General features: G+C 39.4%; 1 long non-coding RNA gene across 1 annotated transcript; it reads right to left on the bottom strand.

Annotated features, from left to right (window-relative positions):
* Positions 1-2101: 2101 nt before the first annotated feature.
* On the bottom strand, positions 2102-2655 carry LOC145801700 (uncharacterized). The gene is made up of 3 exons (XR_014343348.1): positions 2557-2655; positions 2425-2458; positions 2102-2327 (listed from the first exon to the last, which is right to left on the bottom strand). It is a non-coding gene; the product is annotated as an uncharacterized LOC145801700 (long non-coding RNA).
* Between the last annotated feature and the right edge of the window lie 6152 nt (positions 2656-8807).

Raw genomic sequence — 8807 nt, 5'->3', positions numbered from 1 at the left:
AGTTCTTGAAGACACCCTGCAAACAGAGCCTCAAGAGAGCAACCGGAGAGCTTTTTGGGGCGAGAAACCAATTGCGAGCATGCATAATCAACATCTTCAAACAGAGCTGAAGTAGTTTAATTTAGTGCTTTACTTGTTAGTTAGCATTGAATTTGTTATTTAATTAATTAATTTGTTAATTAGTTAATTGTTGTAATAATTAGTTGTAACTAGTTATTCAATTTGGTTGTGTAATAATTAGTCTAATTAGATTATTAGATTAGTTAAGTAGCTTAGCTTAGATTAGCTAGTTAGCTTATTATTCGGACCCTCCGTAGAGAGGGCGAATGTTGTAATAAGGGTGCGTGTGTGTGTGCATGTCTTCCAACCACCATTTATTTCTCCCTTTTACTTAACCGCTTTCGATGGTTAGTTTTAGGGCATTTTCAATTAGCATATCTTATGTTTTGCATGCGTGCATCCATTCATCTGTATTACATGCACCGGGCTTAGTGCATCATACTAATTGCATTGTATTTCAATTACAATTTGAATACATGTATCAAGTGTAGCATTCACATGACATCTTAGAATAGCCGAGCCTATTTCTAGTTGCATTTCGCATGTGTTGCATTAGCCATTGTTAACATAGCTAGGATCATGCATTGATTACTAACTAGCTTTTGTTTTGACTCAGAGTACTAGGTAAGTTTTTACACTTTAGCATACTGCATGTGTGTTAGTGTTGCCATGATAGCATTCTTGCCATGAGGCTAATTGCTTTAAGTGTCAAACTGCTTGAATGCCTGTGGGTGAAGGTTGGATTATCTGAATTGGAACAATTCATCAAAATGCGAGTTTTAAGCCTACTTGAGGTGGCAAAATCATGTTTTCTAAAGCCCACTTGAGGGTGGCAAATCCACGTCTTAGCCTACTTGCGAGTAGCACCTTCAAACCATTTTTAAACAAACATGAGATGTTTTGTTTCGACTTAGGCGATCTAGTCTATATTGTATGTTGTGCGCATCACATAGTAATTCTAGGCTAATACACCGGAATAAGAACGCATATGTTTTCAAAAACAAAATATCATACTTAGTACAGGCCAATCTTTGATCGGGGGAGCGGGGGTGCTTATTGTATGACCTTCCCCTCTCGTACCCAAGTTCCCGAGCCGAAACAACTTTGGTGATGACAGACACGTGGCCTTAGGCACGAGTCAGGGTTTCCTAAATTTTCCAAAACAAAAACATTTAGGTGGCGATTCTGTATCTGGCAAAGCAGTCATGTTTGGCACTTCTTTATAAAATCATTTTTCTAAAATGATTTGCCGAATTTGGACTCTTTGGTGATTCATCGGTCTTGCATTGCACTTTGCGAGATTAGATTCAGAACCGTGACATTTGAGTCCGAACTGTAGTAAGCCCAATGAACAAAACGGGATTTCGATGCCCCATTCGCGCGCGGAGCCCCGGGACGTTCAGGCACGTCTACAGGAACTAATGGCCTAAATGCCATTGTGTATTCTCTGTGTGTATGGGTGCTGTGTGTTTATGATTCATGTTTGATTTTACAAAAATTCAAATTAGCTTCAGTATTTTTATCAATTCACTAAAATAATCTAGTGTTTGATAATTAGCTTCAGGCAACTAGGACATTCTGGAAACTAAATCCAGTGTTTAAATCTGGTATTTTTATCCATTCATTAAAATCCACTAAATCCAAATTAGCTTCAGGCAACAATATCATTAAAATCCACTAAATCTAGTGTCTGATAATTACATTTAGGAACCAAAACAACTAAAACATCTAATGCATGGAAGTAGGGGCTAAGTGGTGCTAGAATTACTACAATAATTCATTGGGCAATTCACTCATTTCTTTGAGGTAGTAAACTCATATTATTTTGAAACAGATTTACCCCATTGAAGATCCAGAACGAGGGAAGGAAACAAAATAATTGTAATTGCTAATATGCAATTTACCCCACTCAACATCCAGAAATTAAAAGCAAAATAAAGAATCACAATAACAAAAAGTACAAGATTTGCAGATTTAAAATGAAGAATAACAGTTATATGTTCTTTAAAAAAAAAAAAACACAAACAAATTTACAAAGGATCTAGCACAGATCTACAACAAATCTGCAAAAACCACCAACAATATTTATATATAATAAAAAAAATAGTAGATATGCAAATTTGCTCTCTGTGAAGCTCAAGTAGTAGATATAAAAAAAATGGAAGCTCAAGCTCTCTGTGAAATAGAGAGCGAGAGAGAAGAGAAAGAGAGAGAGGGAAAAGAGAGAAAGACTTGAGATCGATTTGGTTAAAAAATTTGCAAAAGATCTACAGATTTGCAACAGATTTGTTGTTTTAGAAAGAAAAAAAAAACCATGGAAGCTCAGTGAAACACAGAGAAAAGAGGAGAGAGAGAGAGAGAGACCTGAGATTGATTTGGTTAGAAGATCTACAAAGATCTGCAGATTTGCAACATTAGCAATGTTTTAGAAAATAAAAGAAAAAAAAAACATGGAAGCTCGGTGAAACACAGAGAAGAGAGAGAAAATAGAGAGACCTGAGATCGATTTGGTTAGAAGATCTACAAAGATTTGCAGATTTGCAACATTAGTAATGTTTTAGAAAATAAAAGAAAAAAAAAACATGGAAGCTCGGTTGTGATACCCCTGTTCCGTAGTATGCAAATTGGTCCTTAAATTGAGTATGGTTATGCGTTTGTCATGATTTTATGTGCCATTATGTGAATATATGTGATTTTGAAGTTTTATCTGTTCGCTGTAGGAATATCTGTTTGAATAATCAGCTTTGGACATTAAATTGAGGGCCTTATCGGCCACAGAACCCGAAATTGATTACGCCATTGTGATTGGCATAATTTTTAAAGCCTACGGTGAAATTTAATTGAAAATTGATTCTGGTCAATTTAAACTGATTAAATTGATAAATTAAGTACCCCATTATTTTATATTAAAATATTTGTTAGTGGGGCTTGTTGTATATTTGCATTGCACTCTCCTTTAGCTCTCTTAAAACTCAAAATCTGAGTTAGACAAGTGAGAGTGAGAGAGAGGCCGGCTATAGAGAGAGAAAGGAAGAGACTTGAGCAATTTTTGGCTCTAGCTTGGGAATTTGAAGATTTAACTCAAGAATTGACTAGAGTTTGGAAGATTAAAGCTCCTAGGTGAGTAACCAACCCCTAACCCATGAATTTGAGTTGTGATTTCGTGAATTGAAGATTAATTTGTGATCTAGAACATGAAAGGAGTTGGTTTTGATGAATTTGAAGACTATATATGCATACATGTATGTATTGTTTTGAATTTGCATATTTGAGCTTGAGTTACATGACTCATGTTGCAATTTTGGTTGAAATCCATGTATTTGACCATCTTTTCATCATATGAGATGAGAATGAAGGTTATATGTCACATGCATGTACAATCCATGGAAGTAGAAGCTTTGAATGCATGAAATGGTTACATTGGTAATGAGTTGGTGGAAAATGAGCCATGCATGTAGATAAATTATGAAATTGAGCTTCAATATGTTGTAATTCTATGTTTGTACCATCTTAATACATGATTATGTGAAGTTTGGACTGAAATCATGCATTTAGAGCCTTTGAATGTCGAGATGAAGCTCAAGAACTCAATATGGAAAACCCAGATTTTCGATGTCCGCTCGAGCGGGTGAAGTGCCGCTCGAGCGGAGAAATCGAGCTCCCAGCATTTTCTGCAGACATGGTTCCCGCTCGAGCGGGGAAGTTGACGCTCGAGCGGGGAGCTATGTAGACAGGCAGTCCGCTCGAACGGCCGAGTTCACGCTCGAGTTGGAATTGAAGGCAGCTAGTACTTTCGCAGACCTAAGGGTCCGCTCGAGCAGGTAAGTCCACGCTCGAGCGGGGACCCTATTTTCTGAAATCCTGTTTTTGCATTTTGTGTTCTGTTTTCCGTTCTCTTTCACTTGTAAACACTCTTAGGCATGTGTTAAACATTGTAAATGAGGTTAATGAGATAGGAATAAAGCCTAAAGAGGAATATGTGAATTAAAGAACGGATTGAACTGTTAGTGACCCTTTTGTGTTCATGAAATGTGTAGGGTCAAGCTCCAGGGCAAATCCACAAGCCAATCACTGTGAGTAATATCAATATTTGAAAGCTTGTCAATGTCCAATTGTTATTCCCTTATAAACTTTATGAGTTGTTAATTGGGATTGTGGACAAAAGTCTGACAGGAATCAATGAATGGACCAAAGGTCGTTTTGATGTAAATGAATGGACCGAAGGTCGTTTTGATGTAAATGAATGCACCGAAGGTCGTTTTGATGTAAATGAATGCACCGAAGGTCGTTTTGATGTAAATGAATGGACCAAAGGTCGTTTTGATGAAAATGAGCGGACCGAAGGTCGTTTTTGACCTATATGAATGGACCGAAGGTCGTTCTGACATGAATGAGTGGGCCGAAGGCCGTTTTGACGTAAATGAATGGGCCGAAGGCCATTTTGACATAAATGGAGGGGCCGAAGGCCGTTTTGACATAAATGAATGGGCCGAAGGCCATTTTGACAAGAATGGAAACCTGAATGGGCCAAAGACACGACTCTATGGACAAAGTTTTTAAATTTTGCTTCCCTTTTGGCCCCCTTTACTCTAATGTCTTAAGTCTGTTTTGGTTTGAGGCCGTAGGTAATCTTAGGATTACTGGCCGGTTACGTCCTTAACCCATGGGGGCGGGTTCGGGTCGTGACAGAGTGGTATCAGAGTACGAGTTAATAACTCACACACTTGTCCAAAAAGAGCAATAAGCATCTAGATAAGACCTAGGGTGTATTCATGTGATAAGTACGAGTTTGGAAGCATTGATTATATGCTTAAATGTTTGGTTAGGAATAATTATATGTGTAAGTTGTGAACTACTTGCATTGTAAATTATCTGGAAATATGTGCTTCTTAGTGTATGCATACTTGTGTATCTTTTGTATGAAATATAATGCAAGTTTAATCAGATGGTGAGAACCAGAGGTGATGAGTTAGAGGAATCCTCTACTGCCAGACTGGACAGAATGGAAAAATTGATCCAAGAAATGGCAAAAGCTTTGAGACAGCAGCAGGAGTGGCAACAACAGTGGCAACAACCACATCCGCCGCCTCCACCTCCGGCACCACCCGTGCCAGATAATCAAAACGATGACCGGATAATAGCTCTCACCAAGGAATTCAAGAAAATGAAACCACCACAGTTCCATGGCGGACTAGATCCTCTAAAAGCCGAAGCTTGGGTACTTGGGATCGAAAAACTGTTTGAAGTATTTCCGTGCTCGGATACACAGAAAGTGCTTTTAGCCACTTTTATGCTAGAAGATGAAGCGAGAAGATGGTGGATGTCGATGAGGGAAAACCACAGAGATGTTGATTGGGTGAAATTTTTAGAAATCTTCTATGACAAGTACTTCCCGCAGTGTGTCCGGGATAGGAAAGTGGCAGAGTTCATGGAACTCAAGCAAAACAGCATGACTGTTGCTGAGTATGAGGCCAAATTTACTGAGTTGGCCAAGTTCGCACCACATGTAATTGACACTGATTATAAGAAGGCAAGGCATTTTGAAGGTGGGCTCCGAAGTGACATCCTAGAGAGAGTGAATGTCCTGAAGTTGGAGACCTACATCGGGGTGCTTGACCGGACCATCATATCAGAGGCTAACATAGCTAGACAAGCTAAGCCAACAACCGAATGGAAAGGCAACAAAAGACAAGGCTTCTTTTCGAAGAAGAAATTTCTGAAAAAGCAAAACATGGGCTCCTCAACTACTTCAAGTTCTTCCCGAGACACAGCTCCCATGTGCAACATTTGTAGCAAAAGGCACCGTGGAGTCTGTTATCGTGCATCGGGAGCCTGTTTTAAGTGTGGGAAACAAGGGCATATAGCCCGAGATTGTAATCAGAATAGTGGGAAGATAGCTGCTAGCTCCACTGCATCGATCCCAAAGTCGGGAAATACTTTGAGATCTACTACTACTGGAGATACAGTGAGACAGGGGAGAGTTTTTGCACTCATTCCGGGCGATACACGGAATGCCAATGCCGTTGTCTCAGGTACTATTTCAATATGTAACCAAGATGCCTTTGTATTAATTGATTCTGGATCAACACACTCATTTGTGACATGTACATTTGCATCTAGACTGAATAGACCCCTAGAGTTATTGCCATATTTGTTATGTGTGTCTGCTCCATCGGGGGAATCTGTGTTATGTGAATATATATATCGGTTTTGTGACATGCATATTGAGGATGCTACCCTATATGTAGATTTGTTGCCCTTGAACTTTAGACATTTCGATGTAATTTTGGGCATGGATTGGTTGACCAAGTATTGTGCCACCATTGACTGTGTGGCAAAAAGGGTTGTATTTAAACCACCAGAACAGAAAGAGATTGTGTTTGTGGGTAATGGGGTAGTGCCTCCACCTTATTTGGTATCTGCAATGAAAGCATGTAAACTGATCAGGAAAGGGTGCCAAGGTTATTTGTGCTATGTGTTGTCTGAACAATCCGAGAGTGTTGAATTGAATAATATTCCTATTGTTAGAGAATTTCCGAATGTGCTTCCGAATGAATTACCAGGGGAATTGGTAGACAGGGAGATAGAGTTTACTATTGAGACTGTGCCAGGCACCCAGCCTATTTCTAGAACTCCCTACAGAATGGCTACTGCCGAAATGAAAGAATTAAAGGAACAGTTGCAAGACCTTCTTGATAAAGGGTTTATCCGGCCTAGCACTTCACCTTGGGGTGCACCAGTGTTATTTGTAAAGAAGAAAGATGGTACTTTGTGCTTGTGCATTGATTACCGGGAACTGAACAAGGTAACGATAAAGAACAAATATCCCTTGCCCCGTATTGATGACTTATTTGACCAGTTGCAGGGATCACAGGTGTTTTCTAAGATTGATTTGAGATCCGGGTATCATCAGCTGAAGGTTAAAGCAGAGGATGTTGAGAAAATCGCATTCAGAACGAGGTATGGTCATTTTGAGTTTCTTGTTATGTCATTTGGAGTGACTAATGCTCCGGCAGCATTCATGGACTTAATGAATAGAATTTTTAAAACCTACCTTGATGAGTTTGTTGTAGTCTTCATCGATGATATTTTAATATACGCTAAAGATAGACTTGAACATGAACATCATTTGAGGACTGTTTTACAAATACTTCGGGAAAGGAAATTATTTGCTAAACTAAAGAAATGTGAGTTTTGGTTGGATGAGGTTGCTTTCTTAGGACATGTGATCAACAAGGAAGGAATTTCAGTGGACCCGCAGAAAATAGAAGCAATTGTGAATTGGTCTACACCAACAAATGTGACAGAAGTTCGCAGTTTCATGGGCCTAGCTGGGTATTACAGGAGGTTTGTAAAGGACTTTTCGAAAGTAGCTGTGCCTCTTACCCAATTGACACGTAAGGGACAACCATTTGAGTGGAATAGTGAAAGAGAATCAGCCTTTCATGAATTGAAGACAAGATTGACTACTACACCAATTTTGACATTACCTTTAGGTACGGAAAATTTCATAATTTTCAGTGACGCATCTTATAAGGGTTTGGGTTGTGTGTTAATGTAGAACGGAAAGGTTATTGCTTACGCCTCCCGACAGTTGAGGCCATACGAGAAGAACTATCCAACGCACGACCTAGAATTGGCCGCAGTTGTTTTTGCCTTGAAGATTTGGCAGCATTATCTGTATGGAGCAAAATGTGAAGTCTACACAGATCATAAGAGCCTGAAATACTTCTTCACACAGAAAGAGTTGAATTTGCGTCAGAGAAGATGGCTAGAACTGATAAAAGACTACGATCTAGAGATTCAGTATCATCCCGGGAAAGCTAATACAGTGGCTGATGCCTTGAGCAGAAAATCAACAGGGAGTATGGCTTGTTTGCTTACTGAACAAAGGGAGATTTTGTAAGACTTTGAAAAGTCTGAAATTGAGGTAGTGGTATGTGAACAGGGCGGATTGATAGCCACTATTACAGCCAAACCGGCAATTGTTGATGAAATCAAACAGAAACAGAAAGAGGATGAGATCCTCAGAAAGGTAATTGACGAATTTGAGACAAGTCCAGAAGCAGAGTTTAGCATTGAGAATGAAGTGTTGAAATTCCGGAAAAGAATATGCGTTCCTGATATTCCGGAGCTAAGGAAGAGGGTTTTAGATGAAGCCCACAGATCCGTATTTGCTATGCATCCGGGTAACAATAAAATGTATCGGGATTTGAAACAAACCTATTGGTGGCCTAAAATGAAGAAAGAGATTGCAGAATATGTGTCCAAGTGCCTTCAGTGTCAGCAAGTTAAGGCTGAACATCAGAAACCAGGCGGTCTACTTCAACCTCTCCCTATTCCTGAATGGAAGTGGGAACATGTGACTATGGATTTCGTTGTTGGCCTACCTTGGACTTCCCGAGGTATGGATTCTGTTTGGGTTGTAGTTGATAGACTGACTAAATCTGCACATTTTCTACCTGTCAAAACTACATTTACTGCTTACAGGTTGGCTACTATTTATGTTGATGAAATTGTCCGCTTACACGGAGTTCCGGTATCCATCGTGTCGGATAGAGATTCAAAATTTGTATCTAGATTGTGGAAGAGTTTGCAGGAAACTATGGGAACAGAACTAAGGTTCAGCACTGCATTCCACCCACAGATAGATGGGCAGTCAGAACGAACGATACAGACTTTGGAAGATATGCTTCGCATGTGCGCTTTGGATTTTCAGGGGAGTTGGGAAGATTACTTGCCACTTG

Source organism: Camellia sinensis, chromosome 10, assembly GCF_055761805.1.
Source record: "Camellia sinensis isolate YWXY chromosome 10, ASM5576180v1, whole genome shotgun sequence".
Lineage (NCBI taxonomy): Eukaryota > Viridiplantae > Streptophyta > Magnoliopsida > Ericales > Theaceae > Camellia > Camellia sinensis.
This window is presented reverse-complemented; position numbering and strand designations above follow the sequence as displayed.